This window comes from Leptinotarsa decemlineata, unplaced genomic scaffold (assembly GCF_025532065.1).
Source record: "Leptinotarsa decemlineata unplaced genomic scaffold, Ldec_3_MD MMD2_tig00026336_RagTag_RagTag, whole genome shotgun sequence".
Classification (NCBI taxonomy): Eukaryota; Metazoa; Arthropoda; class Insecta; order Coleoptera; family Chrysomelidae; genus Leptinotarsa; species Leptinotarsa decemlineata.
Genome location: NW_027412692.1, coordinates 1,870,785 through 1,892,641, shown reverse-complemented (window position 1 = coordinate 1,892,641; position 21,857 = coordinate 1,870,785). Strand labels below are relative to the sequence as shown.

At 35.4% G+C, this 21,857-nt stretch overlaps 1 protein-coding gene across 1 annotated transcript in view; it reads right to left on the bottom strand.

The window, feature by feature from the left end:
* The window catches only part of DAAM (disheveled-associated activator of morphogenesis-like protein), a 256,447-nt gene extending 234,809 nt beyond the window's left edge, over positions 1-21,638 (bottom strand). Inside the window, exon 1 of the mRNA XM_074183216.1 lies at positions 21,620-21,638. The gene's annotated coding sequence lies outside the window, so the exon portion shown is untranslated. The remainder of the gene's footprint in view (positions 1-21,619) is intronic.
* Between the last annotated feature and the right edge of the window lie 219 nt (positions 21,639-21,857).

Sequence of the window (21,857 nt, the reverse complement as noted above, 5' to 3'; positions counted from 1 at the left end):
CAGTTGACCTGCCGTCATTATGTACTTGTGATACACTATTTGGAACCTTTGGTATAGTAATGAATACCACTGGAGTTCTTTTCCAACAACAAACCGATATTCAACACCTCGACGCGTGTTCCAATCACCAAGTGATCATCTCCCGAAGGAATATCAAGTTCAATCTTCCTCTTGAAGATGATCACTTGGTGATTGAAACACGTGTCTAGGTGTTGAAAATAATGGTTGAATGTTGGGATATAACTTTAGTAATATACATTATTAGTGATTATTTACTATTTTTTAAGTATATATCCTTCCACAAGTTGAAAAAATCAATTGAAACAAAAAAAATTACTTACTTTTTTTAGTAGTCGACGATTCAAAAAACACTATTTTTCAATTTTAAGAACCCGAAATTCATTAGAGGTCTTTTGCCTCATTTGTAAAACGCAGTACTTATTTTGACATATGTCAAAAAAATTACTTTTGTCACAAGTCTAGGAAATTATGAAAACCATAAATAATCAGAAACAAGCATAGCTGAACCAGGATTCCTAATTCAAGTTTTAATTAAATCCTACAAATGTAATTTTTCAAACAGGTGAAATTAGTTATTTTGGCGCGACACAAAAATAATCATAGAATCACCTCTCCATGGTTTCCAGTTGTATACACGACTGCAAATGATAATTAGAACAAGTGTAAGTTGTACATACTTGGACCTATGACGAAAATTATAATTTTTCCCCATTAACAGCATTGCTTTGAATCCAGTGTACAAAAACGTACACGTCATCTGGTGGCCTCGCCATTCGTGAATTGAGACCGAAATCACTATGGGGTGACTGTTGATTGCAGTGACTCATTCGCTTCCCTATTCAAAAGCTCTCTTGGGATAGCTATGCTGCTGTACAATATTCATGAAATACTCATTTGCTTACCTATACATATATAATAAACATTTGGAAATCATTCACCGGCTAAAGTTTTGTATTTCCCAAACCACTCATATATAATTTAACAAAAGGCAATCAGGAAGTAGACTTTTAAATGGTTTTTATTATATTCTACCCTTCGTTAAAACGCCACGTGCCAATTTTTTAAACCATTCTCTCTCAACAGCTGGTCTCGAAGAACCCTCGGAATAGAAGATGTTAACAACCAAACAGAGGCGTAGGTAGGTACTCATAATTCCGGTAAGGAGTTCGATGAATATAAATGAATCCTTATCATCAAGAAACCAAGGGGTCTCAAAGTTTTTCCATGTGTGAATACCAGGACCAAATGTAGACCAATTGAGAATATTTTTAATTTTGAATTGAAAGGGGTATATATATTTATAGGAGAAAATAATTATTGGGAAAGGAGGTTTTTGGCTTTCTACTACTCTACTCATTGATGACAGTACGTAATGACATTCATTAACTTATTTGAATAAATCCCAACCATAGGAATCTCGTTTGAATTGAAAGGGGTAAATCTTCAGAAGATATTAATTTTTGGGAAGGAAAGGTTTTCGCTTTCTACTTCAGCATCTTCACACAAAAATGGTTGGGATTCAATCAAATAAGCGAATGAATGTCATCGATGACATGAATGGATCAAACTCATTCGTGATATAAAGTCGTTATTTTATGAATGAATTAAGTAGTTTTTCTTATAATGTTATCCAGAGTTGGTGTTGTGAGGCAAGTGTTTTACGGCGAAACATGAGATTTTTGTTTCATTCTGCCTTCTGTCACCAAAAATTGTGGAAGTGGAAATTAGTTTTCTCCAAATTCACATTTTTTCAAATATTTCCAAAAGTATTACAGTTATGAAAAGAAGATTCGGGTATTTTTCTTGAAACTCTTCGAAAAGGGCCTGACCAGCGCACACTACGGTGAAAAATAATAATAATAATAATAATAAAACACCGGTGTTGCCCTACGCTCCGGGGGATATTGAATCCGTTGTGGGGAACGAGAAGTGCCGAATTTATTGGAACTATTCGTTCCCCACCCTCAGGCTCATACAAGCTAATAAGCCTAATGTAGTCCTTCTCGACCACCAGACCAAAACTATATTTGTCGTGGAGTTTTCAGCTCCTGGCGAGACGAATATCGTCAGAAAAGAGGAGGAAAAACGGATAAAATATCGAGATTTTCTCTTCGAACTCCGCAGACTCTATCCAGATCACTCTGTCAAGATGGTCGTTCTGATTATTGGAGTCCTTGGTGGAATGATGTCTTCTCTACTCTCGAATCTCAAAATCATACCGGCTTGCCGCACTAAGGCAGAAATCTTAGCCGCACAGATGCAGAAGGCTGTCATTCTTGGCTCACTGCGTTTGCTCAGGGCACATGATTCTCGGACCCAATGATCACTTACCCCACGGTGTGGGGAGTGGTCATTGGTTGATTATGCTGGCGCGCCCTCCCGAATGTATCGGGGCTTCGGGGGATAGGGCCTGACCAGCGCACACTACGGTGAAAAAAAAAATAATAATAATATCGTCTTTATTATCTAATACATTCTAATACATTCAAATCAAATTAATCATGTACAGTTCATTTATTATAAGAAGACAAAAGGCGAAGTTCAATTTACATGATGACAAGTCATCATTCAATTGCTCTTCACCATACCATTGATAAACACTGATCCTTGATGGAGCTTCATCGCCAAAAATTGAATTAAGTTCATCCATGCACTGTTGCTGAGTTAATCCACGTCGAAAGATGTATAAATAATCGCACGAAAATGTTCAGGATTTATTTCCATTTTTGGGCCGAGATGAATCTTTTAAGTTACCGTAAACAACACAAATAGCGCGCGTATGTCAAAACATTCTGAGTACGTATGAGCTCAAAAATGACCAACTTTACGATAGAGCTGTCAGTTACCAGATTGCAACACTAGGGTTGCCAAATCCCGAAACATAAAAGGCACATTATTATATCTTAGTATCTGTTTCTGGTACAGGTAGGTAGTTGTACAAGTTTGTCGATTTTGTCAATTCTATTCACCTACCAATTGAATTCACTACTGATGAATAACTCAACAAATTTTCTAGATTTGCCTATTACTGAAATTATTAATAAACTTAATAATTAATAAATAAACTATTTATAGGGAGAGTGTTCTACATAATTCCTAGGACTAAAGGACTAACTCCAATCAAACAAATGGCTGTCAACAACAGTTACTAGGCATATATTATCGACTCCATTATTTCTAAACACCTGAGAAAACAATTCTTCAAGATATATCTCACTTCAAGAAACAATAATGAGCTTCATAGGACATTGACATACTTCGGCAAATCGACCAATAACATTGCTCATTTTTGAAAACAGATTTGGACGTGGCTTATCTGACAAATAATGATTTTGGAAACTCAATATTTTGGAATGCTTAAAAATGAATAAATCCAAGAGTTTCTGAAAATTTATTGAATAACCAAATAGAATTCAAGTTCAACTGCAACTACGTACCTAAATAAATTCTCAAGAGGAGAATGTCTCTCTGAATCATTATATAATTTGAATATAACATGGGAAAAAGTAGTATTTGAATAATTCAAAATTATTTTCTGAATGTCAAGAACATTATTTACCATCAATAAATTGATGGATGTGGCCGTTACTACGTGGTAGAAAATCATGATGAAGATAAGAAAATTAAAACTTTCTATGTTTTTACCACTTTCATTTTTAACTAACGTTATCGCAGTTTTTTCCTATAAGGACATTTTCAAACTTATACATCAATGTATTCATTTGTATAAGTTTGAAAATTTCCTTATAGGACGAAACTGCAGAAACGTTAGTTACAAATAAAAGTGGTTAAAAACATAGACAGTTGCAATTCTCTTTTCTTCATTATTACATTAATATATAAGTTTGAAAATGTCCTTATAGGACGAAACTGCAGTAACGTTAGTTACAGATAAAAGTGATAAAAACATAGAAAGTTGCAATTCTCTTTTCTTCATTATTACATTAATGTATAAGTTTGAAAATTTCCTTATAGGACGAAACTGCAGTAACGTTAGTTAAAAATAAAAGTGGTAAAAAACATTGCAATTCTCTTTTCTTCATTATAATATTAATATATAAGTTTGAAAATGTCCTTATAGGACGAAACTGCAGTAACGTTAGTTACAAATAAAAGTGATAAAAAACATAGAAAGTTGCAATTCTCTTTTCTTCATTATTTACCGTTTGTAATTTTTCCAACAGTGGAACAATAGAGATTTTCATTTATGAAAAAAATTAATCCGTCGCTCAATTTCTTATTTATTTGCAAAAGTTCTAACATATGAAACAGAAACTAATCTAATGAAGTGTAAACATCGAAATGATTTCTAACATAACCATTTCCTGTTGTATGTTTACGAATCCAAAAATACCCACACCTAATAGCAATATTGCTGCCCTAGTTATTTATCGGTAACTAATAACGTTCGTAAATTCTCAATTTTATTTCTTGCAACATGAAAAAATAAACAGAGGGTGTCGGAATTTGGACGCCTGACTTAAGGACATTTTCTGGTCTGAGTAACGTAAACATCAGTTTTCAACAGATGGCGTGTTTTAAGTCTATTTTCAGTTGTTTTCACTCAATGATGCGCCCCTAAACTGTTCAACTGTTCACAAATTGATTATATTTTATTTTTGGATCTCGTCTAGTGGTTTATATGGAATGAGGCACTTTTAAATAGGTTTATGTGCTTTCTAGATTTTATGATCGTTCTTTAGAGGCTCATTCCAGATAATTTGAGTTTCAGGGTCGAGGGACATTAAGAGCGATAACATAAAGTCAGGATATACTTAAAGAGAGTTGTAATATTAATTGATGGTTACTTCTATACACGCAAAACTAGTATGCGTTTTCGGGTACGCTTCATCAAATGAAACAGACAAGAGCAAAGCTATTCTTGACCATGCGTTTTCTGATGTATTTTGAACAAATCTTAACGGAAAAAGTATATTCCTTCAATAGAATGTTAGATGATAGAAAACGCATTGATGAATGTTTGAAATGAAGTCATAAACATTATGTTACCAAAAATTGATGTGAAACCCACCGAAAAATGTTAAGAAAATAACCCCATGAAGATTAATGAAAAGCGCATATTGTACGTACTGAGAAAGTATGGATTTGGGTTGATGTATGTCTTAATGACGTACCTAGACGTCTTCAGTACGTCATACCTAAAACGGATACTATTGGAACGTATTTAGGATGAACATTTTTTGCCAAAAAAATTATCCTATCAAATTTGTCTATTTCTAGTCATGTGTGTCGAAATAACCAATGAAACCATCATTACACTGATAACTACCCATGGATAGTTTTCACGGGTAGTTATCACTTATGTCATGACATTGCTAAGCAACCAACACAATAAAGTTGTTTGACATTTCAGTAATTCAATTTATTTCGAAAATGTCACTTCCTCGCTTTGGTGTTCAAAATGATGCGGCAATTGACAAAATCATTGAGGAAAATACACCAAAAAATACTGTCAATAATAAAAAATACACTTGGAAAATATTTATGGAGTTTTGTGACGCCAGAAAATATGAATTGGATGGAAATCGTACTCTCGAAGAGCTTGCATTAATACTCAAGGATTGGGCGATTAATATGAGAAAAAAGGATAGCACAGAGTTTAAGGAGGCTACTGTTAAAACCGTATGGAATATAACAAGCAAATTATTACAAGAAAAGTATTACAAGGAGTATAATATCATGCTAGACCCCTTTAAAAGTGTTGCATTCAAACAAGCGCGGAATGCACGCGACGCAGCACGAAGAAATTTACAAACAGATCCCACTAAACGCAAAACAAGCTCAGTACCATTAACTTCAAATGAAATGAGTAAAATTATAAACTTTTGGGATGAAAATACCCCTATAGGACTCCTACGCAAATTTTATCACATAGCAGCGGTGGAATTGGCTTGGAGAGGTGGTGAAGGTGCTGCTTGCTTAGTTGATTATTTTCATATCGAAAAGGACAACAATGGATCTCCAACTAATAGGATAGAATATAATCCAATTTTCAGTAAAACCTGCCAAGGGGGTTCAAAGAACTGCGCCTCTAGCAAATGGTTAGTTCAAAATAGTGATAACAATGCTTGTCCTGTCAGATTATTCATTAAATTATTATCAAAACGAGGCACAAATATCAAGACAAATAGACTATTTTTAAGGCCAAATCGTCACTGGAAGACAGGAAGCGATAACTGGTATGACAATATGCCTCTGGGTAGAAATATAATCAACGGATGGACGAAATCTTCTGCTGAAGCAATTGGCTTGGATACGAAACAGAGGAAAATAACCAATCACTCTAATAGACCAACTGCAGTCAGTCAACTAGCTAAGAGTGGAGTTCAAGAACAGCAATTGTTGAAAATTACTGGGCACAATAATGGAAATTCCATAAAACCTTATTTGAATATTGATCAGGAATATCATAACCAAATAATCAATAGTATACGTGGAAACACCTATGCAGTAACCGAGGCAAATACAGCAAGATCAACGGAATATCATTATACGAATTGTTCTTTTAATAACTGTGTGTTCAATAAATAATTTTGTTCGAATTGCAAAAAATTTTCTCACCGAATATCCCTCGAACATTGATAAATAACTCATAATTTTATCACAACTGTGATAAAATTATTTCGTTAGTTATCAATGTCCTTGGGATATTATAGCTGAAAATACCTTTCATATATGAAAGGATATTTTTCTACCTTTCATATATGAAAGGATATTTTTCGTGTAGTTTTCAGATAAAACATTCTTCAGCCTCCAAAATCTTGGTCGACCTAGCAAGTTTTTATTGTTATTGTACCAGTGGTGACGAGACGTAAGAGAAACTTTTTCATACCGCCCTAACCATGGACAAATTCTTTGACAAAAATAATGCAATATAAAATAAAATGAAGTTATGAAATATATATGACGATAATGAAATACTAAATTACAATAAAATGAAGAGTATAATCTCAGATAAAACCAACGCCGTGCCAAGATTTTTGTTTCGGGAAAGGTCTCAATAAAAAAAGACCTGCTAATTCAAATTCAAGTAATCACCATTACATCAGCACGGAAAAAACCCTTCACTGAAAAAACTGTACTAACATACTCGCTTTTAAAACAAAAAAACCCTAAAATTTCCAGTTAAGTTCATTCACAATAAAAAATCAAGCCTTCTAGACTTTTATGGGCAAATTCTGTTATAACTTCATCAGTTTGGATGATGATATATCTGTGAATTGCCATCAGGGCCAACCCGGTTAGCCTCTCTTGGCCACAAGAATTCCGTAGGTAAGTTTTTAGGCGCCTTAGTGTGGAAAATGACCTTTTCGGGGTACACGTGGTTACTGGTATAGTCGACAAGATGTTCAGCAACATATAAATGTTGGGATACAATTGCCTTTTGCACTCTTCGACAGCCTCAGTAGCGCAGGAAGCCCGGTTCGAAGGGATTTTGCCCTGCCACAACAATTTTTATAGTTGAAATATGCTATATGCCTCGTCTAGTTTCACCAGGTCCTCGTACATCACTAGGCCCTCTCTTGGGAATGGTGTTTCCATCTCGAAACAGACTGTTGGTATAAGAGTGTACATAGCAGCAGTGGGCAGTAAATCTCATTATGAGCTGGGAAGTTAACGAAAGGGGGGCTCCTGGGGTTCCGGGCCCCCTTCCGGCCTTGATTAAAACTGTACTTATGATGAAAAAATAATAGTGAAACATGTACAAAATGAATACTTATTCAATATGTGATATGAGAATCTCAACGTCAACACATATTTTTTGTGCTTCTCTTCTTGGCTTCAAGATCTCACAGCTAATTTTGTTTGCTTGTAAGAGGCAGATTTTCCTGCATCAGAAGCATTTCCTAATAAATCAATGAATATTTTTCGTATTATTATAAAGAGTACCAAATATTCAACCTAATTTTTATGGTCAGTTGACTGTAGTTCAATACTAAAAACAAACAACAATAATTATCTCCTAGAATTAGCATAAAAAATATCTATAAATCCGTAATGCACAAAAATGAAATGCTAAAGGTTGAAATGTTTCATTGATGGAGAATTTTCTGTCATCTTGTGAAACATCATCAAGTACTCATCAATCAGTGTTTGTATTACTTGAATCAATTTTGTCATTATAAGTTTCTCTAGTGAAATAAATAAGTTAATAGTTTCAAAATGATTGATCTTCAACGGGAGGAGGCAAGTTAGAACTAAAAACTGAAAATTTCGAACAAAATTGTGTCATATTTTTTCATTAGCTACAAGTTCCTCACACAAGTTCCTTACAGTTTTGGCGTAATTATTGTAGTCCATGTCGAGCTGTTCATCAAATCTTTTGCTTATATTTTTTTCTCATTAAGAACTAAAAACTTTCGTCTGAATTTATGGAAGTTCGAACATATTGATACTTTTTTGTCATACCAAATGTGGAATAGCCTAAAGTAAAATCCCAGTTCAATACAACTTTCGAGAATGGGACAAATACGAACCTGTCTAAATATTCAATGAATTTTGAGGGGACTACTAGATGAGATAATGAAATCGCTTCAAGTAAATCCCAATGAATTGGGATGGGGTAGATATTGGAGTTAGCACGATGTCAGACAGAGAACAGATAAGAGAGACTGAAGGAAGCGATAGCAATCTAATGAATGATTGCATTAGATGAGTCTGAACTGTGCAAAGTTATATGTTTGTGATACTGAATACAGTCAGGGGTCACTATATTGTAAAAAATTCATCAGTATTGTCCTTTAGAAACTAATCGGTTTCGAAATCTGGTCTTCTTTGCTTTTATGCAACCAAAACGATCCTTTTCTGAATCAGATCGTCAGGTATGATGCATGTGGATTCTCTACGACAACGGGAAACGTTCAGGACACTATTTGGATACCGATGAGCCACCCAGACACTTCCCAAAGGCGAAAAGCTACCAAAAAAAGACTAAGGCCACTATATGGTGGTCAGCGGCTTGTGTAATTCACTATAACTTTCTGCAACAGGGACAAATCATCACAGCAGCGTCCTATCGTGAGGAAATCGACGAAATGTTCCCTAAATTGTGTCAGCAGCCGCTGGCACTGGTCAACAGAAGAGGCGAGATTCTACTCCACGACAACGCTCGTCCACATGTTTCATAAATCACCATCCATATTGAGCGTCGAAGTTCTGCATCACCTACCATACTCCTCTGACTTCTTGCCAATCATCTACCATCTTTTTGAGCATTTCGATAACTGTCTCATCGGTAGAACCGTCGCCAATCAGGACCAGGCAAAAAGGACCTTCTTCGACTTGACCAAATTCCAAGCACACAATTTTAATGCTGACGGAATTAATCGACTAGTTTTACCTTGGCAAAAGTGCACTGATTTTCGATTTCGATTGAATTGAATAAGTATTCACTGAGATATTATAGTTCAAAGTAAACTCATAAAAACGGATACAACTTTTGAAACAACCAACAGTATACCAGAAACAAAGTCAGATTGTGGATCAAACACAGCTTTTGAAGAATAACGTTCGGTCTTTTTGCACATTTTTGGATAAGGCTGTCTGGCCCCGAAGGCTTATATATTTTCATTCTCGAAATCTAATACTCTCAGGAAACTTGCCAATTATGTCTGGACACCCTTTCGTAGGCCTTCACTTCTGAATTATGATGGGCCTCCATTTCTGATATTATAATTTTTGACTTGGCAAAATGCTTTCAGAAAAGCTCATCTTCAATATCTCTTCCATTTTTTTTTAAGTTTTGTAGGATTTGTTTTTAAATTATACATTGAGTCTTTATATTTCTCTACAGTATCTTGGGTTTAGAGTCTCTCTCTGAGATTTCTTCTTCGCTTGGGGACCTTTCGTCAAACTAGCTAGCCAAAGCATTTTTATGAGATCAGTGGATGAATTAGTACACAGAAAATACCCTTGGGGCGTTCAGCACAAAATAAAAAATGTTGGGAAATGTCCGCTACGTCACGTTAGTGTTAGAGTTCCAACTTGAATTGTTGAATTATATACTTCACAAGAAATATTTTATTTTAAGACTAGTTAGGTCAAAACAGTCCAAATACTTTTATACTGAATCGAGTGGCACTTCGGCTCTTCTGAATATCATTCTATAAAGGATCTTGAAGCAAAAACACTGTAAATGCTCACAGAGAAAAATTTACTTGAATGTGATGAAAATATGTAGATGGAAATAATTCGCCTTCAGTAGCTTGGCTTTTGAAAATAATAACAAATTACTTGTTGCAGAAAAATATGCTAGATTATTTTTTGATGATTTGTTTTCACTTTATAAATTTCAGTGAAGCAAATTGTGGTAGTACTAATGTTTACAATAACAAACTATCACACATTATTTCGAATTACGGTTCGTAACATCACAATAGAACATAAAATATAACCTTAGAATACTAGTTCAAAAAACTTGCAGAATATATCGCAGCACATTTTTTGATATTTCAAGTGTTCCACTTTCGAGTCTTGACATTTCACCAAGAATACAATGGAATAAGTAACAACCGGGTTGAAAAGTCCCGAGCCCGAGAAATAAAACTTGTTTTTTTTTCAAAATTGGCTTCATTCATCAACGTAATTTTCATCAAGAGTCACACAATAATTCCAGCACCTTTCTAACATTTCAATACCACTTTTGTAGAACGATTAAACTTTTGTCTCTTTTACCTCTTAGATTAGATTAGACTAGATTGTCGGGGAGCTAGCTCATACCTGATTCACTGCGACCTTTACAGATCTACTGTGATGGTCTTTGGTTGTTAGAACTCATTGTCTAGCTTGATCTCTTTGATGAGACTCCATAGCCTTGACACTTACCCCTTCATATAGCTGGCAGCCTCTGGTTTCTCTTCCCCGCATCTTGCGTGTCTCAGCCTTACTATCGCTTCGCATTCACAGAGCACATGCAGTGCGGTTTCTTCCTCTTCTTGACAGAACCTGCATTGAGTTTCTTCTGTCAGACCCATGTTGCTCACATGTTTCCTGAGTCGGATATGCCCTGTTAGTAGACCCACCACTACCCTTACAACCTTAGGGTTGTGGTTTAGCAGGTCTTCCGTGAATCTGGACGATGGTCTCTTTATGAACTCTTTCGCCTTCCTCATTCCTGGGAGCTTATTCCATCAATCAATCGATTCGGCTTGCATCCATGAATTTATAGATGTCTTTATACATGCTTCCGCTACGCCTAGAAGGGTTCTGGGCCGATTATAGCCTTGGATGCGCCTTCACCGGCTAGAACATCGGCTTCCTCTTTGCCCTAGTGACCCTCATGTCCGGGTAACCAGGCTAGAGTGATCCTGATTACACTTCTTGAGTGCGCTCAGATAGCTTTCCACCAGTTTTGAGAAGACTTGAAATGAGCTGAGGGCCTTAATGACCATCTGGCTGTCGTAGAAAATGACAATGGTTTTAATTGTGATCTTCTGTCTGTTGATTTCCCCGTATACGGTGTTCGATGGCCGCTACTTCTGCCTGGAACACAGTTGCAATATGTTCGAGGCTGAGTGCGATTCTCATCTTTGCTCTGCCTCCGTATATACCGGCTCCCACTTCTTCTTGGCTTTTTGAGCCATCTGTATACCAAGTTTCCCCCGCTTTTACCGGTGGGCTGTTTTGTCAGTCCTCTCTACTTGGTATAATGATTTTGACATCTTTTTGAAAGATGTACTGCGGAACTGTGTTATCCACGGACATTCCCAGTATTGGATCTGTTTTCAGTACATTGTACAGTTTCAAGTATTCTGCACTGATTGGGGTTTGCCCCTGCATCAGCCTATGTGTCACCAGTCGAGCTTCTCTTTGTATGTAGATGTGCAATGGTGAAATTCCGAGTAGGACCTCAAGTGCTGCAGTTGGAGTCGTTCTCATGGCTCCCACGACACTTAGGCACGGGACCTCTTCATTCGAGCGAAATTTCTCACCGGTGAGCATTCTATTTTGAGGTCTGCGACCAGCCAGTAGTCGCTGACAGCCAAATCCGGCGAATATGGTAGATGTGGGAGCAATTCGAAGTTCAATTCATGCAGTTTTGCCATTGTTCTGATTGACTCGTAACACGGTGCGTTGTCTTGATGGGACAACATTTATTTCTTCACCACATGCGGTCATTTCTTTGCTATTTCGGCCTTCAAGCGCTCCAATAACGCTATATAATATTTACTGTTGTTGGTATTTCCCTTCTCAAGATAGTCGAAGAACAATACATCACGCACATTCCAAAATACCGAGGCCAAAACCTTTCTGACCGATTATTGTGCGTCCGGGCGCTTTGGACGAGGTTCACCAGTTGCTCTCCACACAGATGATGATCGTTTTGATTCTGGAGTGAAATGCGTTCTGCATCAAAAAAGTATCTACGACCACGTTTGAAGTTAGCAAACCAACGTTTAATTGTTGTTCTGTTGTAGCGGAGTGCTTATTATAACACTTTTCAAACAATTGCTTCGCTTGAACTGTATTTTTTCCATCAAGAAGCAGTATAAAATTAAAACACAAAATTATTTTCGATCCATTGTTTTGAAAATAACAAAAGTAGTGACACTCTTAGCACGAAATTTCACAAACTTGTGAGAAAATATCATGAAATTTCAACAGCTTTATTTTGAAGGTTAGTAGTAACTGAAAAAGTGGTGACGACCAGCGCCATCTATGTTTCAGACCCGATACTTTTTAGCTCATGTAGTATTCGAGAAGGCAATACAGTCAGATAAGCAATAAGTTAACTAAGTAAGAAGCAGTACTTCCAAAATGAAATTTTTGGAATTGAATATGTTCCTAATTCATTGGGAACACTTTTCCCTCACCAGAACTGAAATGCTGTCTCTTGACGTGCGTTTCGTTAACCAACTTAGCATCATCAAGAAATCTCCCTAATTTTCCTGTTGCGTAAATTCTTTCAGCATTGTTCATTAACTCTCAAATTGTTAACAAAATTCACTCTAAGAAGCTGATGTAGTCAATTTGAGAATGTTATTGAAGACTTTTCAGCCATAACAATATGTGTATGTTTCAGTACTTTATGATTTCATTGGATGATCCTTCCTTCCGTATTAATGATTGCGGCTGTAGAATCATCAAATGGTTTTATAGCCAACCGCATTACTCATGTTGAAGGTAAAAAATGAGAATGTCAGGAATGCCTAGTCCACAGATGTTGCGCGAGATGCGTAAAATGGAAATAGTATTTATTCTGGTTTCGAATTAACATACAAAGTGAATACTGAAGAAAGTCATAATGGATCAAGTCAGACTTTCTGTTTTCAGAAAGAAATGTTTTGAAACTTGGTAATCTGGAAGAAGGGTTCGTGGTATGGAAAATAAAACCTATTTTAACACGCTTTTATAAGCTTCACCTGTATGCATGTATGTTTGTTTGTAACTCTCAAGTTCGGGGTCTGTATTTGACAAAAGATTGACATTATTGCTTGATCTATTTGAAGGCAGATGGCGCTGTACGTAACCTCATTGATATATCGACGTTATTGCTTGATCTATTCGCGGTCAGATGGCGCTGTACGTAACCTACTTGATATATGGTTATTATTGCCTCATCTATTCACGGGCAGATGGCGCTGTACGTAACATACTTGATATATGGTCATTATTGCAGTATTTTTCATCAACACGCGTGCCTGCTGCCTTATTTGTAACTCTCCTTTGCGGGCCTGCTGCCTTGGGCTTGGTAGCTGATTTTCAGGCTCCCCCTCCGGAATCGAAAAATATCAATGGTCAGTTTTCTAAACAATATACTATACAAATATAGTTTTTAAAAACTAAAAAACACGCTTTTATAGCATACGAAACTAAAAAATTAAAAATAAATATAGTTATAAAAACTAAAAAACATGTTTTTAAAGAACATCGAACTAAAAAGTTGAAAATATTTTTTTTACACAAGCTTAAAACAATAACGAACGAAAAATACTGGTATTATTGTGAAAAAAGCGTGGGCGCTTTGTGCCATATTTTTTGTATATCAACGGCCCGTCGCTTTTTCAAAATAATACCAGTATTTTTCGCCGTTATTGTTTCAAGCTTATTAAAAAAAAATTTTTAACTTTTCAGTTCGATGTTTTTTAAAAGCGTGTATTTCAGTTTTTCAAACCATATTTATTTTGTTCGACTTTAGGTTGTGAGGAAGGAAATTAGCTTTTCTGATCAAGCAGTCAAGAGAAATTCTTTGAACTCTTCGTGAGATTTGTGTGAAGTAAGATGAAAAGAGATCCTAACCCAAAATCATTTGAATAACATTCCGTTTGAATGATATATTAATTGACCATATTGATTTCGTTCCTAACTTGGAAACCCGTAATGAAAAATTTATTATTTTCGTTAGAATATAACTCAATTATAAAACGTAATCAAGTATGCTGTTTGATGATTTTTCCATTGACTTTTATCTCGTCTGTTAGATGGATTGATGAGGGAATTGGGATGTTTATATCCATTAGAGATGAGTCTATTATTCTACCGCATGACTGAAATCAATAAATCGAATCCGGCAGAAATAGCTTTTATCTTCGTGTTAGTGATTCATTCCATATGCTTCAATAATACACTTCGATTTGGGAATGTTTGCACAGATAAGTAAATGCATCAATAACATAAATACTCCAATATGAACGATTCTCATAGCCGCAATAGCAATAAGTCAATAAGTCGAAGCCGCAATTTGTCAATATGAAATGTTAACTTTCATATCAGAAAAGTTCTCCAGAGAATATAGTTTTGCAATCAAAATTATCAAGTTGAAGGTGACATACTATTGCAGCACCTCAGGCAGTATGGAGCTGCTTTCAAGCTTAACTATATCCATCCAGTAAAGAAAGCAACCCAAACAAAGATAAATGCGTGATCAAAGCATGATCACTATACACATTTGTATCTTCTGGAAAAAATAAACAAGCCTCCTTTCGCTGGCCAATCAGATTTAACTGCAATCGGCTGGCGGAATTCATTGTACAGTGTCGGAATGGTAAGTTACGTTTTAACGCCCATGGTGTATACATATAAGGTATTTCAAAGTTTAAAATTTTTGAAATGTCAAGTACTAATGCGGATAATGAAATAAAATTTCGGTCTTTCCTTAGTTCGACTCTGTACAAACAGCCTTGTCTTTGTTGAATTACATACCACACAGTTGGTTGGCGGAAAGAGTATATACAGGGTGTTTATCAAACATGCGGCAATAAATTAAAAGACTATTCCTCGAACTATTCCAATGATATTTTGTCCTTCGATGGTTTTTAATAGGGCGCTTCAGATACGGGGCGAAAAATAATTTCGGTTAATTTAAAATTATTAACGTTGCCGAAATAAAAGTATAACGTACTACCCTGGACCCACCAAGTAATAATTAATCTAACAATTCCGTTGGTACCTATCAGCAACATTCTGATTACTACAAATGGCTGCAGATATTCAATTTGAATAGTATGTCTCGTAAGTGATCCTGGTGTTTTTGAAAGAGTTCGAGAGTCGATGAGAAGAAGATTGATTTCTTGCATCCAAGTGGGGGGTTATCATGTTCAACATTTCTTGTAGATTAGGAAACATTACATATTCGAAACAAAGCGCCCTATCAAAAATCATCAAAGGACAAAATATCCTTAGAATAGTCCAAAGAATAGTCCCTTGAATTTATGCCGCATAATAGATGAACACCCTGTATACCGCAAAGACCGACACTTCAAATCCGTATACCAATTGAAGGATCGTTTCGCATCCCCACTGAACAATCACCAATGTACTTATGAAACTGCAAATCAACGTATTTGGAAGTACATAATTTTGTTGAGAAAAACGTTCGATCCCATAGCGGTAACTGTATTTGTCTATATCAAAGGAATATTCGACCATGCACTACCAAAATCTATCGCATCGACCTTGGCTGAAAAAGGCATGGAACCGACTATAACTAGCTTAAACTTACGCCGGAACAGCAACGATGGCTCTCCAAGATGAGGCCATCAGATTCAGAGTCACAAAGACGAGGTACTATTCCTCCATGATCACTTCTAATGAATGGTCTGTTTGATATCCTCGACAGAAGACAATTTTATCTGCAAGATCATGCAGATGACTTTGTCAACCAAGGGCCATGGCGAATATCCACCACAGAACGCGGGAAGATGTTCCCATTTGGTGCCAGAGCAGATGTTTGTTAACCCCAGCTAAACTGTGATACTTACCTTCACCAGAAAGAAAAATATGAATGATTTAGGTTATTTTTTTTTAGTGGTGAGGTAATTCCATCTGGAGAGGACGTGAAATATAATATCATCACATGCACAGACTTGGTCTATGGAAAGTTGAAAATTTCTCTTTCTTTCATAATTATTTTCTCAGGAGGTATTCAAGTCACTTAGCACATTTTATTCCACCAAGAGCGGTACATATCATGCGTTTATGTGTAATAAACCTGCTAAGAACGTTTTTTCAAATGGATTTTATCTCCAGCAATTCAAATCCAACGTGAATCGTTACTTTCGCTCTTAGAGCGTCTATAATGCTTGTGTTCAGTCCTTGATAAATAAAAGATGAGCAACATTTACTAGAATATCAAAATTACACGTCATATATACATATTTTAATCGAAATGTCTAACAAGGCATGTATCAATTATGTTTCTTTCAAACAATTGTGTTTGGTATTGAATTTAATTTTCTTTTTCATAAATACAAGTAATAGATGATGTATGTTTTCAAGATGAGGAAAACTCACGTTTTGGAAAAAGAGCAACTTCAGTTATTATCAGTGACAATTCGGATTGGTAACTGAAAATAATATATTACTGAAGAGGAATAATGAGGAAAATGACAGAATAAGAAGTTGCAAACTCGGCTAATCAGTTTGTCAGGAACAATAAATTCCAATCTAACTAACAGAAAAAGTTATTCATGATTTAGTGGTTTTGATCAGAATTCCTCAAATTCTTCATTCATTTCAAGTTATGAATCAACTTCATACAATTCAGTCGCAAATATACAGATCTTAGTATTTCTTCAACATTATCACTTACCAATATAATTCACTTTCATAGGGCAGTTTCAGCTTTCAGTCAGTTTCCTGAGTTCGTTTGATATATTTTGGCATAGTTAATCCTTAGAACACTAGGCATCATTATTATTAGATTTATAAAATTGATCTACACTATCAGTTATGTTTTATTCTGTTTTATTTACAGTCCACACGATCCCGTCTCCTATATTACACAGCACATTTTAGACTGGCCCGGTGCATCCAGACAAATTTCATTCCACCAAGGTTCTGGATTTATCGATTTCGTAGAGAAATGGACTGAACCTCAGATACGGAACTTATACTGGAACTGGAAATGATTATAACTTATTATAACTATTGCCTTCACGACAGTCGCTCTGGGGTTAGTCGTTTTAATTGGGATATAAATGAGCGCCAAATTTGTAAAAATCATGTAACACTGCAACGGTATTTTTCAGATCTGCGCTATAGGATCTTTCGTAGAATATAGAATACCTAGTATAAAGTACCAATTAAAGTACTAGTTTCGAAAGTTTTGTCCGTTCCATGAGTCTACTGTGAACTGTAATATCTCAGTGAATCAGTGCACTTTTGCCAACGTCAGCATAAAAATTATGTACTCGGCTTTCGATGAAGTCGACGAAGACCGTTTTTGCCTGGATCTGATTAGCGAATGTTCTACCAGTAAGAGACTTATCGAAGTACTTGAAGAGATGATAGTCGATTGGCGAGAGGTCTGAGGAGTGTGGTGGATGAGGCAGAACTTCAACAATCAATTCGCTCAATTTTCGGACGGTCATTTGTGAAACTTGCGGAAGGGCGTTGTCATGGAGCAGGATTGGATCTCCTCTGTTGACCAGTGCCGGCTAATGCTTATCACAATAGCACTCTGCTGTGATGTTTTTGCCCGGTTGTATACAGTTATAGTGAATCACACCAGCCGCCGACCATAATACAGTAACCATCGTCTGTTTGGTGGGTTTTTGTCTTTGGGTAGTGCCTGGGTGGTTCATCGATGTCCAACCACTGTACTGAACGTCACCCGTTAACGTAGAGAATCCACTTTTAATCACACGTGATGTTCCGATCTAAAAAATTATCGTTTTGGTTGCGTAAAAGCAAAGAAGACAGGACTTCGAAACATGACATGTTCTTTCGATCGTTAAAATCGTGGAGCATCCATTTTCGAGATTTTTGAACATTCCAATACATGTTAAACCCTCAAAAACCGCATGGGAGCTGACGCCCAGTTCTTTCGCCATCTCACGAACTGTTTGTGCGTGGGATGTCAAATATCTGGTTAATTTTTTGGGTTGTTTCGGCAGGGTTTTGGTTCAATATGAATTCAGAGAGAAAAATGACAGCATTTAGTAAATTAGCTGAAAAGAGGCAAAAAATTAACAGCATCAATGTATAGAGTACAAAATTCTCTATCGATTGATATGAACTAAAAGAGAATAGAATAAATATTTATTAAGGTATGGAGCTACGAAAACACATGACATTGAAAAGGACACATTTTTTTCAAAAAGCCCAATATAAGAGAATTGAATATAATAAATGAAATGTTGAAAGATACAAACATGAGGTGGTAAATAGATATAATGTGGAAAACCATAAAAAATCAAATAAAGGACTGTAAACGACCAACCAGACTCCTTCTAAAGCAATAACTCATTTTTCGCATCCTATGATGATGTTGAAAAGAAAAATACTCCTTCAACCTAGAATCTAGATAACAACCATCTATCTCATTCTGTAGTGTGCAAACCTTTAATGAGTCCACATTTGGAGCTTTCATTAGGGAATTGAAAAGGAAAAAATAACTAAAAAAAATTTATGTTGAACGGTTTACTTGAAAAAAAATCCACAATGATGTAGATTATGTATCGAAAATGAAAAATAATTCGAAAGGTCCTAGGTAGCAGTCATCAAACACTCTTCTTAGCAATATACTGATTGATCAGATGAAAAAATAATAAAATCATTCGGTGTAACGTAACCTGAGTAAATATGTATACAGGGTGTCCCATATAAAACTCCGCGGGAAAATATCTGAAAAATGAAAGAGAATATCCATATATCCATATTTGGTGAAAACAGATAATTTTGGTATCAAAGGGTCCTCTTACGTAGAGATCCAGCACTAGGCGTCATCCGTTGGGGCATCACGACACCGACGCCAATTTTTTTAAATGGTAACCCAGTATTGGATTCTGCATTAAATTCTGAATTCAGCCATATAGCACACTTGTAGTTTTCCTTGAATACTGATAAAAAAAGGCAATTTTACTGCATATTATAAAGAGGGCAATGAAAAAGTCAAAATAAATTCAATAATATGAGTAATAAAATTAATCCATCAGTTATGATTTCATCGTCTGTTCAATTTTATCTAGTTGTGTATTTCTGTACAAATTAAAATGAATGTTTCAAATCACCAAAAAATATGTTACTTTGACCATAACTCGACTAACATGATGATGACGAAATCAATTAGTGATAACAGGAATCATTTTAGTGAGTGTTCGAACTGCCTCCCTTCTCGTAAAATACACATAAATTACTTTTTAAAAAAAATTGCGTCGGTGTCGCGACGCCCTAATGGATGACGCCTATTGCTGGATCTCTTCGCAAATAAGAGGACCCTTTGACTTCAAAATCATCTGCCTTCACGAAACATGGATATTCTCTCTCATCTTTCAGATATTTGCCCGCGTAGTTTCATATGGGCACCCTGTATACTACGCCCATGTTTTTCAATATTATTTATCTGATCAATACCGTACATTGCTGAGGAGATTGGTGTGATGACTGTTACCTAGTACCTACTGAATCAGTTCGGACTTCCATTGTCTAATATAATATAAATTGATTTGAAATTTCTGAAAAATATTAAGAAAGATTAACCGAAAATAACAATTTTATTTGAACAAAAAAACTGAAATTACAAAGAAATAACATATAACCAAACAACAACCGAAAATTGAAAATTTAAATATTAATGAAAGCTGAAAATTAAAAATTATTATTCATGAAAAATAAAAATAGAAATAAAAATATTTCAATCCAAGTTATGTCACTGTTACTGTTTTATGTTATGTTTTATTTTTTTTGGTTGTTGTTTGGTTTTATGTTATTTCTTTGTAATTTCAGTTTTTTTGTTCAAATAAAATTGTTATTTTCGGTTAATTTATTTTAATATTTTTCAGGAATTTGAAATCAATTTATATTTAATTAGACAATGGAAGTCCTAACTGATAAAAAAAACCACGAATCATTGTCAACCACCTTTAAACAAATCTACCGAATCATTCTTCAGTTTTCAGTGCATTATCTACATCATTATTGTCTTTTTTTTAATTAAAAGCGGTGAACATATTTTTTTTTACTTATTTTATTTTTCAAATTTTCAGTTTCTAATTTCCTTACTTATTTCACCCCATTCCGTTCAGTTCATTTAGTGCCTAAGTATTACCATAATATAAATAACTTTATATACCTACTATGGTCTCCGCCATTTCGTAGCTGCGGCCATCTTGGATTTACAACAATACAGAATTTATTGAATTGTATTATCATCAAAACTTACCAAATATCAGATCAATCTGTCAACAGAAAAGGGGTCAAACTTCAATTACTGAATTTGAACTTAACAAACAAACAGGGCAAGCTAAGTAAAACCGTTTAATAATTGAATGAACTGAAAGGAAGTGATCTAGTATTGTTCAAGTAATAATTATTTCACTTAACTTCAGTTTTTGATACGTTTCCAAAATCAGGTCGTTATAATTACCTCCTTGCAGACTTACTAATGGCGATGAAATCTGCCCCTACGAATTCAATATCTAAGAGATCGAAACATTTGTCTTCTGAGGTATTTTCGACAGCGGTAGAATTTTTCAACGAATTCCCAATTCTACTCCATGAAAGAGTAATTACAAACTTTTTGTAACCTGTGATAAATAACTTTGGAGAGCTATTTCGCTCTTTTTCTATTTGCAGAGTTACGAATTATCATTTTACTTAGTCTCCAATTAATACAGCAATAACTTCGCGACCGTTTATCCAAATTCAAAGCAGTAATGGTCGTTATATAGAGAATTTAAATACATTTCGAGCGAAGGGTAACAAGACCCCTTTTCTACCTGTAAAGAAAAGTTGAAAGCGCTTCCTTTGCGGCGAGTGATGTGACACTATTCACTTTTTATCAAAAAGTACTGAAAATTATCCCTTCCCACAAATTTTGTCGGACCTTGATAACTTGACCCGTTCAAAAGTCAAGAGAGGAGGAAACTACTTACGTCCGCATTGTATACTAGCGCTGATGGACGTCATTTTTTTTTATTAGTTGAGTGTCTCGCTGGCTTTATCGCACCAATATACTTTTGTGCACTCTTTTTAGTTGCATCATTTTTTTAAGGACCGATTTCATGGAGCACTTGGGTCTGTTAGGAGATAATATCTCAATTGTCTCCATTGAAAGTATGTTCAGCTTACTTTTGCATTCAATAATACCTAGATAATAATATCACCACAGATAACTGGCAACAAGTATTCTACGTACCTCAAGTGATGATATTTCAGCCAAATTTAGTTAGATATTCAGATTTGAGGCAGTACCAGCAATTCATAGCTGTCAATATACCAAGACAATTGGAAAAACGACCATCACTGAATCATAAAATAAATATTAGGTAACAGCAAACTTCCACCTTTCATTAACTCTCGAAAACCGAATAAATACTAGTCACAAGATTATTATTGTGGGAATTTCTACAACAGCAATGGTTGATAACAAACAT